The sequence below is a fragment of the Oxyura jamaicensis genome, chromosome 3, assembly GCF_011077185.1.
Source record: "Oxyura jamaicensis isolate SHBP4307 breed ruddy duck chromosome 3, BPBGC_Ojam_1.0, whole genome shotgun sequence".
Lineage (NCBI taxonomy): Eukaryota > Metazoa > Chordata > Aves > Anseriformes > Anatidae > Oxyura > Oxyura jamaicensis.
Window position 1 is genome coordinate 88,467,495 of NC_048895.1, and position 21,084 is coordinate 88,488,578.

A 21,084-nucleotide genomic window follows, 5' to 3' on the forward strand; every position below is an offset into this window, starting at 1 on the left:
CCTGAATTGCACTCTCCAGAAAACTCCACTGACTTTGAAATTGTGTCCTGAAGATACATGTTTAATTACATCCTTCCAAATACTGAAAGTAGGATCATTTGTTTGCTTGTTTTTTTCATGGCACAGAAAGACTCGGACAGGTTTCCTCCCCTTTACAGTTCAATTTTGTGTGGAAGGCACTTATTCAGCTTGTAGTTTCATTTCCTTTCCTCAACTAAAAAGATTTCAGTCTGCCTTCCCAGTCCAATCTCCCTCCCATCTCTTTGGAGAATGTCTCACACCAGGCTATCTGGGGATGAAAGTTAGGGAGAAAAGAGTACGCTTCTCTCCCCTTGAACAGAAGAGTTCACTTTTCTCCCCTGTCACTGACATGAAATACTTCAAGACTCCTTTTTCTCGTAAGTGTAGCATGATGGTACATCCTACCTAGCTTTAAGAGCTTCTTATTATGGGAGAGGGTCTAACTTTGACTCCTTCTCCTGGATGAGTAATACATTTATGAAATATTCATTGGTTAAAATTAATAAAGAGACCTTTGGAGACCTGAAGAGGTCTTTATTTTTAGTATGCTTATTTGAAATCTTTAGTCTTCAGTCTTGAAGAAAGGAGGCCAAGGGGCAACCTCATCGCTCTTTACAACAACCTGAAAGGAGGTTGTAGTGAGGGTGGGGGTCGGTCTCTTTTCTCAGGTGACAATGATAGTATGCAAGGAAATGTCCTTATGCTGCACCAGGAGAGGTTTAGATTAGATGTCAAGAAGAATGCAGTCATGGAAAGTGTGGTTGTATTGGAACAGGCTACCCAAGAAGGTGGTAGTGTCACCATCCCTGGAGGCATTTAAGAAAGATGTGGATGTGGCCCTTAAGTACGTGGTTTTGGTGGTCTTACCTTGCTGCGCAGCTGAACTCCATCACAACTGCTCTCTCACTGCCTCTTCTCAGAAGAAGGGGGGAAGAAAGTATGCTGGAAAGAAAAAAAAAAAAAAAAAAAAAGGCTCACAGGTTAAGATAAGGATCATTAAATTAGAGGTAAAAGGAAGAAAGAAAAAATCAAGGAAAGGCCATGTGGAAGCACAGAGAGAGGAAAAAAATTATTCTCTACTTCCCATCAACAAGCAATGTTTGGTCGCATCCTGGGAAGCAGGGCCTCAATATACGTAGTGGTTGTTTGGAAGGACAGACATCTTCATAACAAGAGCCTCCCCAGCCCCTTTCCCTTTCCCACCTTTATTTGCTGAGTGTAACATCACATGGCATGGAATATCCCTATGGTCGGTTTAAGGTCAGCTGCCCTGGTGATGTCCCCTCCCCACCTCTTGCCTAATCCCAGCCTGCTGGCTCTTGGGGGCTTGGAGGGAGTCCTGATGCTGTGCCAGCACTTCTCAGCAGCAGACACAACACTGGAGTGATACCACTGCTGTTCTAGCTACAAGTGCAGAGCGCAGCACTGTATGGGCTGCTGCAGGGAAAGGTGACTCCATCCCAGCCAGACCCAGTACAGTGGTTTAGTGGTGGACTTAGTGTTACATGGTGGTTGGAATCAATGATCTTTTCTAACTTAAATGATTCTATGATTCTATTAAATATATAACACAGAAGAAATTTCAAATCTGAATCGATGGAAATACAGTTAAATTGAGTATATGGGGTCCAAAACGATTCCATAAATTTGTCTTGATCTATATAATAGCTCACAAAGAACATGTTTTCTGGTACTTCAATCATAATGGTTTCATGTGATCTAATAAAAATGGATTAAGAGGAGAAGAGATTATTTAGTTTATTAATTTCTTTTCACTGATAATCTTGCTAGGGCACATTAATGATTTGATAACCAGGAGAAGGTCCACAGCCCTGCAATTTTGTATTTTCGAAAAATATATATATAAAAAAATTTACTAGCATACAAAAAAAAAAAAAAAAAAAAAGAGTGGGACCTCAGGAAGTGAAAGTTATTAACAAATTCTGCTCATTTTCCTGTTCAAATAGTTCTACTCGCTTTTGCAAGACTACTGCAAAGTCAAACCAAGGCATTCAATAATACTAGCTGTCAGTTTTCAAAAAATTAGTCTGCCTGAGAAAGAGAACAGTCTTGTATTATACAGTTAATAAAAATCTATTTCTTAGCCTTAATTGCATAGGGTCAGTTAAGACTACTTGTAGAGTTGAAGGAGTATGCCTAGTGATGAGCCATGCTGATCCTCTGTGCTTGCACACACTGAGAGTCTATACTGACTTCTGAAGACCATACCATGCCATGACTGTCCCCTTAAACTTATAATTTTTGTCCCTTGTTGCACACAGCAGCTCCGTAACTATTTCTCTCATGCTGATGGAGCTTTTGAACTTTTATCACTGAAGAAAAGGAAAACAAATGAATCAGACGGCTACAAAGCCAGATGTCTGGATTCAGCACTGTGCAACAATTCAGGCTTATTTCTGACAGAAACAATACTTGAAGAGTTGGAGGTGAAAAGGGATGAAATACACATAATTTTCCAAAATGAGATAGATTGTGCCAGGCTGTACTGGGTGCAGGTGTCATGGTGGTGGCAGTGGGTGCTGCAGGGCTTCTGTGAGGAGAGGCCGGGGCTGCCCTGTGCCGGCCTCAGCTGGCTCCAATGGCCCCACCAGCAGCCAAAATGGTGGCACCTCTGGGGAAAGAAAAACAGCAAGAAGCAGCAGAGGAAACACCAAGGTCAGAGGAGGAGGCAGAGGAGGTGCTCCATGGTGGAGAAGACTCCATCCTGCAAGCCCTGGAGAGACCAGGCTGGAGCAGGTTTGTCCTGCAGGACTGTTGCCTGCGGGAAGGACCCACACTACAAGCAGGGGAAAAGTGTGAGGAAAAAGGAGTGGCAGAGGGGAGCTGACGTAGGTTGACCACAACCCCACTCCCCATGCCCTTGGGCTGCTCAGAGGTAGAAGGTGTAGAAGGCTTGGGAGTGAAGTTGAACCTAGAAAAAGGGGGTGGGTAGTAGCAAGGCATTGCTTTATTGTTTATCTTTGTTTCATACTGCCCAATCCACTAATTAAATATCTATTTTAATTGGCAGTAACTTAATTTTCCCTGAGTTGTGTCTGTTTTGCCTGTGATCGCAACTGGTAAGCAATCTCCCTACCTTTAACTAGACTGATGAGATTTCTCATTCCAGTTCTATTTTCTTCCTTGTCCTGCTGATGGGTAGGAGGGGGTGGGGGCAGTGATTGAGTAGCTGGGTGGGAGTCTGGCTGTTAGCCAAGGCTAACCCACTACATGGACTAATCTCATCCTATCCTATAATAGCGTTGTTTTGCCTTTAGCAGCTGGAGACAGAACTTGCTGTCCTGAGGAAAGGCATTCATTCCTATCTCTATCAAATTCTCGTGACAGTATGTGAAAATCCACTCTGAAGGCTGAGGAGTTAGGAAAACACTTACTGACACTTTTTTTTTTTTTTTTTTTTTTTTTTTTTCATCACAGGATGGATGAGGTTGGAAGGGACCTCTGGAGGTCATCTAGTCCTATCCTCTTGTTAAAGCAGAGTTATCTACAGCTGGTTGCCCAGGACCATGGCCAGATGGGTTATGAGTGCCTCCAAGGAGGGACACTCCACATTCTTTAATTGAAGAGTCCCTCCTTGGACTCTTTGCAGCATGTCCATGTCTTTCTTGTACTGGGGAGCCCAGAACTTGACCCAGTTTTAAGGTATGGCATCACAAGTGCTGAGCAGAAGGGAAGGATCACCTCCCTCATCCTGCTGATAATTCTTTGTTTAATGCAGCCCAGGATACCATTGGTCTTCTTTGTGGCAATGGCCCATTACTGGCTCATGTTCAGCCTGGCATCCACCAGGATCTGCAAAGCTGCTTTGCATCTGGGTGCCTCTCAGTATGTCCTGGTGCCCGGGGTTGTTCCTCCCCAAGTACAGAACTTCACACTTCCCTTTTCTAAGCTTGTTGAGGTTCCTGTCAGCCCATTTCTCCAGGCTGTTGAGGTCCTTCTGGATGGCTGTACAACCTTCTGGTGTTTTTTTTTCTGGAAAGGAAAAGGAACAAAACCATTGGAGACTTCAAAGTGAGCAGATTCCAGAGAGAGACATCTCCACCAGCCCTATTTGCAGTTTAGTTTAATGTAACATTTGAAGCATTCTAGATAAGAAATTGTTTGGCTCTTGTAAATATTAAAATGTTTTTGTTTATGCTGGCTAACAAAAGCATCAAATGTTCACCTGGCAAAGGGTCTGTCTAATCTATATCACAATCTGTCTAGTTGAGTCAGAGAGCTTAAACAAGAACCACAATTCCTATCTCTACAGAAATGCAGTCAGAGAAAATGTAGTACTCAGAAACACACATGATGTAAACAAGTTGCTTAGTAGGTACACAGACACAGAAGTTACCGTCTTCTAGAAGACTTAGTTAAAGACAAAGACAATATTTGTGTTTGATTTTGTTAGAAGTGTTTTGCGTATGGAAAATTGCAAGGTGAATTTCTTATAATGATATTTACATGACAACAAGTTAATGTGCTGACACCAGCTTGGTGAAGACAATTTGCAAAGTTAGTCATATAATTCTTCAATTATTTTAACTGAAATCAGCGCACTGTTTAATAAAATTAAGAGAAGTTTATAAAATTAACACATTCGGTAGACAAATTAATATGAGAAGCTATGCAGAAGAAGGTGTCTTTATGGAATTTTTCATCACTGGTGCTTCTGGACCTTGTGATGTCTTTCTGCTAGGACATGTCAAGGTAACCTAGGAAGCCATCTCTAGCCTCTGAGCAGTAAAGTCAGTATTTGATTCCTGCAGTGTTTACAATGATTTTATTCTGCCTGGTCAGTGGCAAACCCATCTGGCGTACCAGATGTTGCATGAGCCCTGTCTAATCTCATGCTAGTTGGAAGACAGTGGAGAATGAGGTTCCTCTCACTTGAGGGAGTGTCCTCCACTTTTGAAGGAGTTTCATAAGTCCCATAAGTAAATGTGAAAATTTAGTGTATAGCTAAGGAAGCTACAGGGTAATGACATTGAATGTGGAGGCAGCTCTGAGATGCTGAACAAGTGACAACCTGACACCCTTGTTTAAGTAATTGAATTCTGCCTTAGCAGGGTGGAATACTTGCAGAAAGGACAAGGACTGTGTAGTAAAGAACACTACCTGAACAGGTAAGTTAAAGTCATAAATAGACATGGCTTGTACTGGTTTTGTTTTCAGAGGAAGCTCCTAAGAGCACCCAGCTCTTTTTGGCTTATTTGCAAAGAGTAAGGACTTCAGCCTTTGTGTACCTACACTGGAGTTAAAAATCTGGGGAAGAAGCATCATAATAATCTATAGTGGTATAAGTAGTGTGATAGATCTGTACATTATGAATGTGTTTTTTTCTGGACTACATAGGCCAAATTAAGAGGTAAACTATTGAAGTTTAAGTAGGAGTATTTGCATTTTCATAACTTTTTGTAGTACGTAATCTACATTTTTTAGGCTATGCATTTTACAACCTTGTTTTATATCAATTTTGAGTTTGGATCATTGAGCTTACCAGGGTTATATATTTTACGTGCTCAGAGGCCAGCAGTAATGGCACAAGGTAGTTATACTAGGATGACATTAATTTAAAAGAATGATTGTTGAGTTCTAATTTTCTTCTACTCTCCTTTAGCCTGGCATCATATAAAATTTATAACAGCAGAGAGAACTTTGTTCTTGTATGTAGTGGGCCAAATTGCAAAGGTCATATGTAAAAGATGCAGTGTGGGAGTAGGAAGTAGCAGCTCAGTCTCTCTAGCACCCTTTTATGTTTACCTCTGATTTAAGTCCATTGAAGCTGGGTTTTAATGGACCATGCACTCTAGTCTTAAAACACTAATGTAAAGTCTTCCAGCTTTGATTAGCGGAGGCAGCAATATATTAATTTTTAAATGGGACATTCTGTGAAGGGGCGCTTTCTGCCAAAGTAGATGTTAAAGTCCCACTTAAGATGGAAATCCAAACAAGGTGTCAGATGAATAAATGAAATAGGACTGTCAGCTAAATTTTACTAGGAGATATTATATAATATTCTCAGTAATATTACATTACAGTGAAGTCCCACTGTAAGAATTACTAATAAAACAATAAAACATTTATTAGACTCGATTATGCATATCTGAAACCATTTTGTGGAGATCTTCGTTTAGCCATAGCTTTAAAATGGACAGCTGCATTAACTGCCTCATCCACTTCCTAAGCCTTTACACCATTAGTTTTGCTAAACTGAGATCTGTGCTTATTTGAAAAGCCTTCTTTTAGAGGATAAATTCAGTCTGATGTGTTCTCCCTTCAGTCTGCACAAGGAGTTGAGACAGCAACATCCATGCAAATATACATGCATTGGCTGCCCCTGTTTTGTCTCTTGCAGTGTTGGTTTGTCACAGGCTGTTTGCTCTGGATTGCTGTACTGTTCAGAAAAAGGATGGTTGTTTAAAACTAATTTAAGATATAATGACCGCCATGACAGGGATTAACCTAAAGCAACTAGTGTATTCTTCAGTATACAGAGGAATTATACAGTATATTTAGGAAGGGATTTAGTGCCTTGGGAGAAGATGAATAATACATTTTTCCCCATGACTAGACAATTACATTGTGCAGTTTGAGGCACAAGTCTGCCTTTGTTTCAATTAGGATAAAGAATTTTCTTGTGGTTCTTTTATGAAGATTACTAGCCCAATTCAGTTTGAAAATTCCTTAATGGTTTATAATTTGTGGCCATCTGTCAGTGGCCTGGTAAGGCATAATAACTGTCTCCTGTTCTTGAGCATTAATACATTACTCGAAAACATCTTTTTCCTAAACCATACCAGCCATTATAATGTACTGTACATTCCATTATGCTTTAATTGCCTGATCATCTGTGCAGATTATGGTTCAGTATTAAATAAATAAATAAATAAATAAAAGGGAGATTTCACAATGGCTGTTAGAAGCAAATGCCCTTTTCTCATCTTACCTGCTGGGTATGTTTGCTCCAAATTAAGCTCAGGTTGGTAATTGGAGAAATGAAAGAGGTTGCGTGAACTGAAAATCAATCTGGTGTAGAGGAGCACATAGCACAAAAAATGCTTCCTTATGAGACATTTATGTTTTTCACCTTTTGAAGTACCTATAATTATTTATGCCAATTATAACTAAAGTATCTTGACTTACATACCCACGAGGCTGGCATTTATATGTAACCTGCAACAACAGAAACTTATATGGAAGAAGTTAGAATTATAATGCTAAAAAAAATGCAAGCCCTGCTATTCGAGCTTCTGGCATCCAGACCTTTATTTGTCCTGGAACCAAGATGATATTGTCACTCCACTGCACAGATGCACATTTTTGGTTTAGAGTGAAGGTTTTGTCTCTTCCAGTTATGTGCTATCTGGTTATGTCAGAGAACTTGATTTAGAAACAAACAAACCAAACCAACTAACCAACCAAACAAAAACAAACTGTTTTCCTTGGCTGAATTGAAGCCAGATCCTTAACTGGATAAATTAGCTTGTCTGTTAATCCAAAAGACTTAAATTCACGTACCAGCTGAAGATCTTGATGGGTTATGAAGAGCTAAAAGCAGCTAATTACCTAGTACTGGGTGCAATGGCCCCTGTGTGGGTTGAAATGGAAAGTCCTGTTGGTTGGGAGTCTTTCTCTCTCACTGGTGGATACCAGACTTCCCCTTGTTCCACAATGTCCATCTTTGCTCAAGAAAATATCTCATCCTGAAGATTTTGGCTGCATCGCTATTTGACCAAAGTGCCAAAGCAACAGCATTTCAGTGCAAGGTCCTAGCAAAATTCCTGCCATGCGTTCTTTTTGTCATGCATGGAAATACACTCTACCTAGAAACAAAAAAGCATCAGCAGGGGGATATTCTTTACTACTTTATTTAGGAAACTAAGGTAACAAAAGTACCTAAGGTAACATTGATCAAATAAAATTTTTATTTTGCTCTGGGTAATAGCAGACAGTGCCAAAAGGATGGTGTATTATTCAGGCTGATGTTTTATTTGTGCAGCTCCTTCACTTGTTTTTTATGCAATTTTAGCTGATGGGGTAGTGATATGAAAGAAATATGGTAACTGCAACAAGTTAAATTTTTCTTTTGCCTGCTAGTTGTGGAAGGTGCAGGCTTTGAGCTCCAAGTACTGCCTTTGAGGGGAGGGATAGGAGTTAATTTTATCTGAATATAGCATGCTGCCTTCATGCTATGACAGTGATTGAAGTAGAGTAAATGCTCGCTGGCTGCATGCTCACCACATTGTCTGGGCATTAGTTGTTACAATCCTGAATATATTTTTTAGTTTCCTCATGGTGCCTATGGCATGGGGCTGAGCCAGGGCTATGACATGAAGGTATTTGCACTAATTGTTGTAATTACCAATTGGATATTTTGGTGAATAGTAAGATTTCTTCCTTGTAGAGTTTGTGACAAATTCTGCAGATGTTCCTAATGGCACATTTCTGATAGGTGTATTTACTTTAATGCTATTACACTCATAAAATATTAAGTAGATTTGTAAGTTCTTCATGGTCTAAGACCACGTTACATGAACAAAATGATTCCTTTAAGTGTGATGATTGAAAAAAAAATCACAGGCAAAAGAGCTCATGCTTGACAGCCATTACCAAGCTGTCTAGAATGCTTTACATTGTCATGAAAATTTGATTTATTTATTTATTTATTTATTGTAAAGATTTTTGTGGAGAAGTATGATGTGATAGGCCAGTAGCTGATGTTACTTACTAATTTAAAACTTTCTGGTCTTTATACAAGTCACAGAACCACTCAGGGTCTTAGTTCTTCAGATATAGGAAAGCAGAAAAAAAGTAGTTGCTTAATTAAAAATTGAAGTCTGCAAATACCATGGTAACGAGACATAAATATTCTTAAGATAATGTATTCCCACCCTGTTCATCCAAGAATATATGTGGACACTAAGTTTCTGAAGTGCAGTAAAAGTGTATCTAACTTACCTCTGCATGAGCCAGATGGGATCTAGAGGATCTAGAAGGCTTTTTTTTTAGTTTCTTTTTTTTTTTTTTTTTTTTTCTCCACAAAGCACGTACAAGCTGAGATGGCCTTTTGACTTTGATAAAGCATCAGATGGCATAATCTGTCTTCAGATCTTGGTTGGATATGCATAATGTATTTGAATGGTACCATGTAGACTTAAAGCCTTGGTCTTCTTTGGAACAGGAATCTTTGCACCATCCTTCACAGATGAAAGTGAGTTATTGAAAGTGTCTACAGGAAATGCTGATATATATATATAATTGTATATCTCTGTATGTATAATGTGTGCAAATGTATTCTAAATAGTATATAAATATATAGAAGGTAGTATCAACCTGGGCTGGATAAGAAGGAAATAGTTTCTTACTTCTGAAATGAAGAACAATTCCTGAAAGATGCTGCTTGTTTGATTCATTCACATACATGCTATTTTAGTTCAAATGTTTTTTGGCTTATTGGTAGCTAGCAGTATGAGTGAATTTGAATATTCAAACCATACATTTATTTGTCTCCTTGGATTATATGCCTCTGTATCATGCAAGGATATTGGTTTTGCTGGCACACTTCTGAGACACAGTAAACCATATAGGTTAGTGACCTGTCAGTAAGTGCCAGATTTAAAGAAGCTAGATTTTAAGAACTATAATAAACAGAATAAATGCTGCAAAAGGTTAAATGATGTACTGAAGAGCAAACAACAAATAAATGGTTTATTTAACTTGCAAGCCTTTGGTGTTGCATCTTATGTTTGTTTGCACTGTCTCTTACTTTGCATCTGTTGGTGATATCATAAACATATAATTAATAGCAATTACAATTCATGATAGTCAATGTTAGTCCTAAAAGACCATTTGATGAGGACAAGTAACTAAAATGAGGAGACAAGTTCCATATGAGTTGCTTGCCAAAATAAAATAAATTCATTATAAAGGATAAAAGTATAATATTTGTGAACCTGACTTAAACATAGCTCTGTCACTTCCTAAAAAGATAAGTAACAGCAAAAGATTTCAAAGTTCCCTTTTGAAGTCTTCAGCAGTATCAAGGATTTGCCTCAGCAATGACTTTGTGAGACTGAGCTCCCTAATGCTTTTGAAAACTGTGTGCAGGAGGTAACAAATGAGTGACTCAGTGCTTTGGCACACTCCTGAAAATGTGAACATTTGGGACCACAGATAACAGCAACAGATGGGGAGTTCTCCAGCTTTCAGTGTTCAGTAGGAGACCATAGTAATGCTGTAATCATGCCAAAGAAAACACCAAGTTGGAAGAAATAATTATTAGGCTTGCAGTCTCCTCAACTCTTCAGTCCCCAAACTTGCTGATTGGTGCTTTCCTTCATGTTCATCTGATTATTGGGTCTTCACAATCTTTCCCATGCTAAAGCAGTGCAAGAACTCACTCCAGAACATGTAGAACCTCACAGTTTCATACATCATTTCCTACACTATAAAAAATGTCAGCTTTATGTCACCTAGGTTGGAGATTGACTGAAGGCATTTCATGTGAAAGCCTCAAACTGGATGGACCGTTAACAGCATTAACATGTGTTTATGTGGTTGGTGCTACTCATAGCACAGTTTATGAATGTCTCTGGTGATTTTACCCTGCTGGGCAGCTGAACTCTACCACAGTTGCTCTCTCACTCCTCTTCAAAGGAAGAGGGGGAGAAAATACAATGGAAAAAGGCATAAAGGTTGAGATAAGGACAGGGAGATCACTCATCAATTACCATCACTGGAAAAATGGACTCGACATAGAGAAATTAATAAAAATTATTGCCTATCACTAGCAAACTATAGCAGTAAGAAACTAAAAGCAAATTAAAAACACCTTCCTCCCATCCACCCGCTTCTACCTTCTCCTGAACAGCACAGGGGAATGGTGGCTGCGCTCAGTCCCTAATGCTCTGTCCTTCAAGGTCACACTCTGCGCCTGCTCTACGGGGAGTCCCTCCCACGGGATGCCGTCCTTCCCAAATTGAGCCTGTGGGGGCTGCCCACAGGCAGCAGCTCTTCAGGAACTGCTCCCACATGGCTCCAGGCCACATCCACCTGCTCCACCGGGGGCTCCTCCACGGGCTGCAGCGTGGAGATCTGCTCCATGTGGGACCCATGGGCTGCAGGGGGACAGCCTGCTCCACCAGGGGCCTCTCCACAGGCTGCAGGGGAACTGCTGCTGCCTGCCTGCAGCACTTCCTGCCCTCCTTCTGCACTGACCCTGGGGTCTGCAGGGCTGGTTCTAACGTCACACTCTCCCAGCAGCTATTGCACAGCAGTTTTTTCCCCTTTCTTCAATCTTCTCTCCCAGAGGCCCAAGCGGTCCCTTTTGGAGCCAGCTGAAGCTGGCTCTGATCTGACATGGGGCAGCTGCTGGGCTCTGCTCACAGAGGCCACCTCTGCAGCCCCCCATCCCCTTCTACCAAACCTTTGCCATGTAAACCCAATACAATGACACATATCTTGCCATGTAAACCCAATACAATCACACATATTTTGCCCACTTCCGTTCATGTCAAACTCTGTCCTGAACATTCCATCTCTGTATTGGGCCACAAGGGAGCTTGATGATGTGGAAAGGGTTGCAGTGGCTTTACCATTCTACCAGCACCCAGCTATCACCATATCAACCTACAGGACTGAATACTTTGGCCAGTGTCCAGATGTGACCAGGGCACAATCAGCTAACACATTAGGGACTATACTGTGCTGATGCTGAGTTGGAGAAAGAATCATTTAGGGAGGAGAGGCTGAGATGAGACTTCAGACACTTTTTGATCAAGACCTGTGATTTGATGTTGCATCTGTAACACTGAATTCTTGTTTTCTCTTGCGTGATCATTTTATAGCATTCTGGGCAGTGTTTTCTGTATGTAGCCCTTGCCCCATGAACTGTGAATCTACCGTTTCAAGGCCTCATTAACCCTGGAGGTGTAACCACAAATAGAAGTTGTTCAAAATGCAAATAACCATGACAGATTCAGCCCATTCATGAAGCAGCACCTTGCAGTGCCACTTATTACAAGGCTATGCTAACTGATTAGTGATTTCCAGATGATTGCAAGATGTCAGTTTTCACTAATAGAACACAGATGGTATGGGAGTAGTCAACTGGAGATAAATAAGGCAGGATTCAGCACAGTTTATTGGAAACCTAATCAATAAAGCTAATAAAGTTTTAAAATGCAGTTCAGATAACTAAATTCAGATGCCTATTTGAACTAATCCTTAGTTATTCTGATGGTACTGTCTAGATCTTGGTTGATTATAATGGGAATTTAAACACCTAGTACACCTGTAGACACTCCCAGGAAGACATCTAAAGGTAGGTGGCTTAGAATAGAGATGCATTCCACCCTGCCTTTCTGGATCATGTTCTGATGTTGTTAGCATCAGTAGAGGTTGATGCACAGAAGAAGGAAAAAAAAAAAAAAAAAAAAAAAAAAAAGCTAGATCTATTTTTTCTCATTTCCAGGTTTAGCATATCTGGTGAATTTCCATACATTCTGCAAAAACACCTCATTTAATGGGTGCTATAAAAAGACTAAGGTAACCAATAAAGGTATATTTGACTGATAGTTAAAGTGTCTATGTGTGTGCTTCAGCTTAAATATAATTTCAATTGGAAAATTGAATTTAAACACAACTATTAGAGCTACTAAGCTTTCATTTCAGTTTGTGATATTAAAAGCATCAATAAGTCCACATTTGAGAAGCATAGCTATATCTAAATCTATGTCTGCATGCAACTAGAGGAAAAATGCATAGTAAAATGCACTGCTTCCTAATAACATTATTATTTTACCCTGTGGTATTTTGGAAAAAAAAAAAAATGATGCTAGGCTTAACTGTGGCATTATCAAGAAAAATAATTTATTTATAAGGATGTTTGGCTTATTGGTGTGTTCCAAATGGCAGAAGACTGTATGAGCTCTGCTCTAAAATCTACCACAATGCTCTGTAGTGAGTACTCTGTGGCATGTAACATGTCTGGTCCAAAAGCCTGGAGGACTGGCTAATGCTCACTGGGCACAACTTAGCTCAAGTGAAGCAGTGAATTTCAGATATCCCCTTGTGCAGAGCAAAGAGAAAAATATAGGTTATGTCTACCTGCCTGGCAGCTCAGTCCCTCCCTTTCCAGACATGCACAAAGAGAAGAAATATTTTTCCTTGAAAAGCATATGATAAATAGTCATGAAAACAGTCAAAGGAAGGAAGATATCTGTATCTTTTGCTCAGACACACAGCTTAAGCAAACTTGTACAAGATAACAGAGGAAAAAACTACTGGCACAGGAAAATGGCTTTTGATATACTGAGTCACACATAGCTCAATGAGTTGCCAACATCATGCTTTTTCTCCAGGGAAAGTTTCCTTTTTGTTCATATGAACACTTGCTCGTCCTGTGAGAGTAGGGTGATGTTAGTTATCTGTTGCTTTTTAATATTCCTGCTATAATGCTACTGCTGGTCAGGCAAAGAATATTAAATAAACAAAACCACCTCCACATGCCAGTAATGCACTCATTTATTAATCATACTAAAGGTAAATACTTTAAATGGGTAAAGGTGAGGTGATGCATTTTGCTGGTCCTTCAAGTGGTGTGGAAAAAGAATGATTAATTCCAACGTGGATGAAAGTTAAGTACAGGATAAAAATGATCTGAAATCTATATATTCCACAAGAAGTGAGGAAAATAAGCAAGAAGCTTGCCAATTTGATAATGAGGCTGTGGGAGGTGGAAAATATCAATAAAGAGTCCAAAAAAAGCTGATCTAAGCAATGATCTAATGAGCTCCTATTTTATCACATTAGACATTTTTCTTTTAAAGAGGCATAGTCAAATAAATACACTTAGACATGTTCTTGTATTAAGGTCATTCTAATCTTGTGGAAATATACCCAGATGTACCATCATTTATTTTGTTCTCAAAATCTTTCCCTTTAGGAGAAATTTGGATCAACTACTTATAGGTTGTTATGTTTTTGCTATGCCTGATGTCTGTGCAGAAGCCAGGAGCCAAGAAATGTTCCCAAACCGCTTTATTTTTATTTTTATTTTCTTCTTCTTTTTTTTTTGAAGTAACCTTAGTAATTTCGTCATCATGAAACCAAATCAATTGCTTGTAGTCAACAGGGAAATAAATGCAATTCAGATATTAGCAATTTAAGTGGGCCACATATCTCTTTCTGTAGTTTGGCTAATCAGGAAAGAGATGAATGTTTCATCTAAACCTAGTTAGGTCCCCAGAATTTCTGGTGTCAGAAATACATTTAAAATATTGATGATTATGCTTCGATTTTGCCTTATTTAGGGCTTGTTACACTGATACCTTGAACTGAAGCTCCATTTCTTTTTGCTAATCTCTCCCTCCCTCACTTTTCCTTGTGTTTTTGCTTTTTTTCCGTTCTTCTGTTTAATCAGCACTTCCTAGAATCCTATTCTGTAGGAAAGGAAGGGAACAAAAAGAGGTAGCCTAAGGAAAATAATTGTTTCCATTTCAGTTCTGCCCCTTACTGAAAGAGTATGATTATTCCTTACATCAGTTAACTGCATAGTCCCTGATGCAGCTCTGTCTGATCCCACCACTGCCTTACTAAAATCTGCAATTTGCTGCTTGCACACTGTTATGTCCACAAGGTGAGTATAAATGAACAGTGAAATGGAACAGCCTGTCTTGGGGAAGGCCAGCCTCATGTCAGAAAGGAAGGAAACAAAGAAGAAATCCCTTTGGTGCTACCAGAAGTGTAGATATTTCTGGAGAGGAAGGCAGAAGCCATAGCCTGGCAAGCGCGTATTATGCATCTCTAGCTCACTGTCCTGGATGGAGGGAGTTGTGCACATACACTTACTAGATATGTGGCAAGGTAGACTAGAAATGGTGAAGAATCCACCCTCAGGCTCTCATCTGAATCTGACCTGGCAGAGGTCTCCCTAATACCTCCACCCTCCTGGCCCAAAGGCAGTCCCAGAGGTGTCCAGAGAGATAGGTGAGGCATCCCCTAAGGGACAAATTGAGTCCTCTGTTTATCTGTGATGATGCATGTGCCCAGTGCTCCTTTCTTTCTTAAACTGACAGGTTGTACTCACAGAAGCAAACAGGAGATGCAGATGGTTGCCTTGAGGTACCTTAGCAGATCAGCAGAAACCTGCAGATCTTTCCTGGCAGGAGTATGCCGAGCAAGAGGTGGCAAATCAATAGGAATCTTACCACAGGCATTTGTGTGTGAAATCTCAAATTTAATGGTGCATGAAGTCAGAGCTTTGTGTCAGGTTAACATACCTTTGAGAAAGCAGTAAGTTTCAAAGAGAAAGGGTTATCTTTAAATGAAAAAATCTGTTTTATATTTGGTCAGCTATTAATCTGAACTGAGTTTCAGTCTCCCAGACTTGTTGATTCATATATCAAAAGCAGGGCTGTGAAGTAAAGGTTTATGACTAAAGGCAACGTAGGTTAATTGCTAACCAATGGGCTGAATCCTAAGTACCCTGCAATGTGATTTAAGATTTATATAATGTTCTTTAATTAATAGAGAGGCAGGATGGATTAAGACCAGGTAAAGGGGAAAAGGGGAAAAAAATGGTGGAACAATAAGGACAATAATTTATTGTGGTTGTGAAGAAACATTCTTTTTTTCTCTTGTTCAGAAATGCCTGATAAGTCCCTGAGAACCTCTCAATTATTTTTTTTTTTAAAGTAGACATACTATTATTTCTTTTACAATTTGATGTGTATGACATATTTTCCAAGGTATTTCAAGCTGGCTAAAGAATCTGGTTAAAAGAAAAAGGTGTGAATGTACTAAGCTTAATAAGTCTCAGCCTATAAATATGAATTGTCTTCCTCAACCAGCTCTAATTGTAACATGTCTAATTGAAGCTTGTTGACATATATGTGTCTTTAGGTTTCAAGGTCCTTTTTACAGAACCGTGTTGTAAATTCTACATATTCTCCACAATGATATCAATAAAATCAGGTGGATTCCATAGCAATACATTCTGTTTGGAATTAAATCATTTTCAGAATAAGAAAAGATTTTACTGCTGATCAATCACTTCCAAACAACTGCTATTTTCCACAAGTTTTCAACTAAGATAGCTTTCTTCTGTTTGAATGAGACTTTGGGAAATATAAAATGACATTAAAAGGTGAACTTCAGCATTTAATGTTACCAGACTAATTGGTTTATGACAGGCTGATTTGTGGCTTTTCCTGTTTATGGTGGAATACTTTGTCCCTGAGAAGTTATAGATCAGCATGGAAATAAAGCAGGATCAAGGAGCTGGAACCCACTGCTAACCTGTAGAGTTGGTAGACAAAGTGCTGTGCTGCTGCACTCTAACCTTCTGAAGTTAGCACGTGTGGTGGTTTTACCGTGCTAGGCAGTTGAACACCACAACCGCTCTCTCACTCCCCCTCCTCAGATGAGGAGGGGAAGAAGTAAAGGAAAGAACAACTCACGGGTTGAGATAAGGATGATTTAATTAAAGAGAATATATATATATATAATTAAGGAAATATTATTATTAATTAAACAATTCAACTAAAGGGAAAAAAGGGAAAGGGGAAAAGGGAGGGGGAAAGGGAAAAACTAAACAAAACAAGTAAAGGCTATGTGGAAATGCAGAGGAAAGAAATTACTCTCCACTTCCCACAAATGAGCGATGCTTGACCACGTCCTTGAAGCAGCGCCTCAACGCACGTAGCCGGTGTTCGGGAGGAGGACAGAAGTTTTCGCAATGAGAGCCCACCCCTCCCCTCTTCTTCCTTTTTCCACCTTTTATTGCTGAGTGTGACATCATATGGTATGGAATATCCCTTTGGTTGGTTTAGGTCAGCTGCCCTGCTGATGTTTCTTTCTCACTTTTTGCCCACCCCCTAGGAGGGTCAGAGAGAGACCTGATGCTGTGCCAGCACTTCTCAGCAGCAGACACAACACTGGTGTGATACCACTGCTGTTCTAGCTACAAGTGCAGAGCGCAGCACTGTATGGGCTGCTGCAGGGAAAGTTAACATCCCAGCCAGACCCAGTACAGCACGGCAGGACTTGACACTTGTAGACCATGTTATCTATTAAAATAATGACAAAAAATCCTCTATTCTTCAACACCTGGAGCACTTCATAAGAGGCATGTTTCTTCCCGTTCCCCATTAAAATATCCCAATGTTTTCTGGTGAAAACAAATGCTGAGTATAACCTTGATTCTTTTTCTGGACAGTATATCCATTGCACTTATTCATGGTATGAGTCCATACCATGGCACAGCATAGTCAGAGATCATTAACCCAGCAAGAAAATCCCTTGCTTTATTTGCTATTGGTGAGATATTGAGCACAGTTTGTCCCTGTGAATGGCTGAAGTCACCCATTTCTAAAAAATTGGCATCAAGTTTCAGGAAGTCATAGAAGAAACTGACTGACTGACTCAGCTTCAATTTATAGCAATCACAAATGCTTATTTCAATGTATTCCAAAACGGTATATTCTAATGCAGCTTTGGATTTGTACCCTTTCAATGCATACATTATATTTCTTTTACCCTTCTGGAGGCGATATCTGTAGATATTGATGGAACATACTTGGTGATTTGAAAGCAATGACTGCAGCCTCAGGTGAAAATTTGCATCTTTTAGTGCAGCTGAAATCTGGAGTAGCCACCAATAAATCAATGCAAAAAGGCCCTAAGTTGCTGTAGATATCTATAACTATTTATTTCTGAATGTAGTCTAATCTATATTGGAATATAAATAATGGCTTGTATGGTTTATGTGAAAACCTCTCTTCTCTGAATTCAAGAAATATGATATAAAATCAGAAGCTAGATGAAGTAAGGCTGTAACTCATTCTGTCAGTGCAGGGTTGCTTTATATTGAACATTTATTGAAGTTCAGGGCATTTAAAGGCAGACTGAACAAAAGATGGAGTGTGCACTGTTTTCCTTGAGATGCCATTTGCCAGCCAAATAGATTTAACTGTCAGGGATATTTGCTGATTCCTTGATTTTTCCCCTAATTGGATTCCATTACTCCTAATTATATAGACTTTTACTATTCTAAAGAATTAATCTTCTTTTAAGGAATATACATGGGAATTAGCAGCAGATACATTTTTCAATAATAAGCTATACTGTTGCCAGTTTTAAGTGGATGTACTGCTCAGTCTATAAAGTCTGACTAATTAAACATGTCATACCAAGTATTTACGATATTTGAAGAAGAAGAAGGGCTGAAACATTGGGATGTCTCCCAAAGCTTTAAAGAACAGTAAAAATATAAATCCCAGGTTGCTAAAGGAACTTTGTTCTGTCATTCATAACCAGACGTAGCTCCTTCATATTTAGAGCTGAAATCCTATGTATTTTAATCTGGGAGCTGCCTGATTCTAAGTTCAGAGCAGGCTCAGTGACCCAGAGGATGCCTTTTCCTATGTCAAAGACAGGTCCTAGCCCGCAATGTCTCTTGAAGCCCATTTCTTTTCCTTAGGACATGTAAGTTTGTCTTGAATATTAAGTGAATATTAATTTTCCTATAAGGTTGCATTGGGAATATCTGGAGGGGTTTGGGCAGCTGGGGGCTGCAGGGTGCCCAGTGTGAAGAGGCATAAACTGCCTGGGTGGTCATGGCAAGTTCTGTGGGTATGGCAGTGGCTGGAAACCCCACACTGTGCTCCATAAAAGAAACCAGTCAGGGGAGCACACGCTCCTCATATGTGTTTGAGAAAGGGGGAAGCTGCAAGGGATGGAAGACGTGCTTACCTGAGGAGGTATGTGAGAACCCAAATGAGGAGACCCAGGAGGAGACATGTAGAAGAGGACACTGTTAGAGACACAGCTAGAGGTGCCCTCTTGGAAGGAGGCACTCTTGCTCTGGCACACTTGGATGGCCCTATTGGTGACACCATCACCAGTGACAAACAGCCTTTTGTGTGCACGGGGCTGGGGGCACTGCAAGGCTGCAGCTGGCAGCCTGGGAGAAGGAAAGTGATCAGTCCCAGGACTGAGGAGAAAAAACTCCCACCATGAGCATCACACTCCTCCTGCTGATCTGTCATAACACCTCCTGCCCCTTCTGCTTAAGGAAGGAGGAAGCTGTCAGCCTGAGTTCTCCAAGGTGCGTCGGAGGGATGAGCATGACACTCAGAAAAAGGGGTCGATATTTGTAGGCTTTCTTGTATAACAATTTTAAGAGTATTAAATGGGCTTTTTAAAAATCAGTTTGGACAATGAATGTCAGTATTCCTGCAGCTGGACTAACAGTAACATATTTTTAGTAGACTGTTAACGCACTCACTGGCTTAGCAGTAAATTCTTAGTTCTTCATATAGAGGGTGTTTCCTTTTGCTTTTAACACAATATTTGAGAATAACAAAGGAGGGCAGATAACAGGCAGGCTTCTTGCTAGCACACTTGTCAGGTGAGGTTCTGAGGAAGAGAGGTCAGCTTTTTCAGCTTGCCTGGAAGTTTGGGCTTTGGTGGAAGGATTTGCCTTTGTTTCACTGGACGTTATCCAGAGAGTGTAACACTGCTTCAGATGTTAGATTTTTTTTTTTTTTTTTATTTAAAAAAAAAAATCCCCAGGGAAATACAGGGCTGAAGAAGACCTCAGGGATCCAGCATGATCCTCTTCTAAAGCAGCATAAAGCTAGCTTCTAAGAGATGAACATTAGAGTCATCAGAAGCCTTTAAAAAAGGCATTTCCACAGCTTTCCCAGGTGGCATTTCACTTCTCTGTCCATTAAAGAGTTTGTTATAATAGCCAGGCTATTTTTTTGCCTTTGAAATCTGAGGATTTTTATGCACTTGTCAAGGTTTTCAGGACTGTGGGCAGCTCCAGCAGAGCAGCAGTGCACTAGCTCTGACACAGATCAGTTGCCAAATTCACAGCCTCTTGAAAATATAGGCACAGATCAATATTACGATGGATGCACAGCCTACTATGGTGAGACTATTGCACAAACAAAAATACATTCATGTATGCTCTAACTTGACAATCCAAGTTTCTAACCTATCATGTCCTGACCATCTTTGTCACTCCTACCTGATGCTCCCTACCTGCCCTGCCCCTACCCATGATTTTCACTTCTCGTTTCCTCTTATTACAATTCACCTCCCACATCCCCCCCCCTTTTTTTTTCACCCTCTTAAACCCACCTCACTTCTGCAGCCATCTCCCTCTCTCCTGCTCTTGCAGCTAAGCCCAGAGTGCACGTCCCATGCCTACCTCTTCTGGCACAGAAGCAGCTGCTACAGCATTTCACTTTGAAGTGGCTCATGTAACATTGCTGGTATTTATATTTACGGTGTGGGAACAATTGATCTAGGTAATATTTCTTCATCCTTATTAGAAGAATGTGTCTCAAGACAGTTTCTGAGTTCTTGCTAAAGCAAGATACATTATATCTACTGCTTCCCCTTAATCCATTATGCCAATTATATTGGCAGACAAGGACGTTAGATGGGTTTGACATCATCAGTTTTTAACACACTCATGTGGGCTGTCTTTTATCATCTTGCTGTCTTCTACTTCTTCTGAATTGATTGTTTAGGTGTTCATTCCAGAATCTTTCTGGGAATTGAAGTCAATTCTATGGATCTCTGTTCCTGCCCCCCATCCCCCCTTTTTAAAGATAACAATATTTTTCCTTTTTCCATTCCTCTGGGACTTCTTTAGTTGAAATTTAGTAGATTTATGAGAACATTTTTGAGCCCAAAGGGCTCAAAATAGTTTGTCCTAACCCCGTTTCCCTAGTGCATATGGTGAAAGTCATAAGGCCCTGCGGAAATGAATACATTACCTCACTAAATATTGAACGTCTTTTTTTTTTGGCTTACTTTCCTGCTGATTGTTAAATTTCATTTTGTTAAGCCTCAGCAAACTAATTTTTGGAGGAGTGAAGCCCAGAATATAAACACATTTTCTGCATCACTTGTTTTTGCTCTTTATTTCTCTGGTCCTCTAACTTTTCAGAGCAGGAGACTTCTTTCAGTTTTTTTTGTAGAAATATATTTTACTCATAGATTAAACAAAACCTATTTGTATTCTTCTTTCTGCCTCCCTTG

At 39.9% G+C, this 21,084-nt stretch overlaps 1 long non-coding RNA gene across 1 annotated transcript; it reads right to left on the reverse strand.

The window, feature by feature from the left end:
- Positions 1–1,133: 1,133 nt before the first annotated feature.
- On the reverse strand, positions 1,134–19,093 carry LOC118165044. The gene is made up of 3 exons (XR_004749834.1): positions 19,082–19,093; positions 16,778–16,784; positions 1,134–1,198 (listed from the first exon to the last, which is right to left on the reverse strand). It is a non-coding gene; the product is annotated as an uncharacterized LOC118165044 (long non-coding RNA).
- Between the last annotated feature and the right edge of the window lie 1,991 nt (positions 19,094–21,084).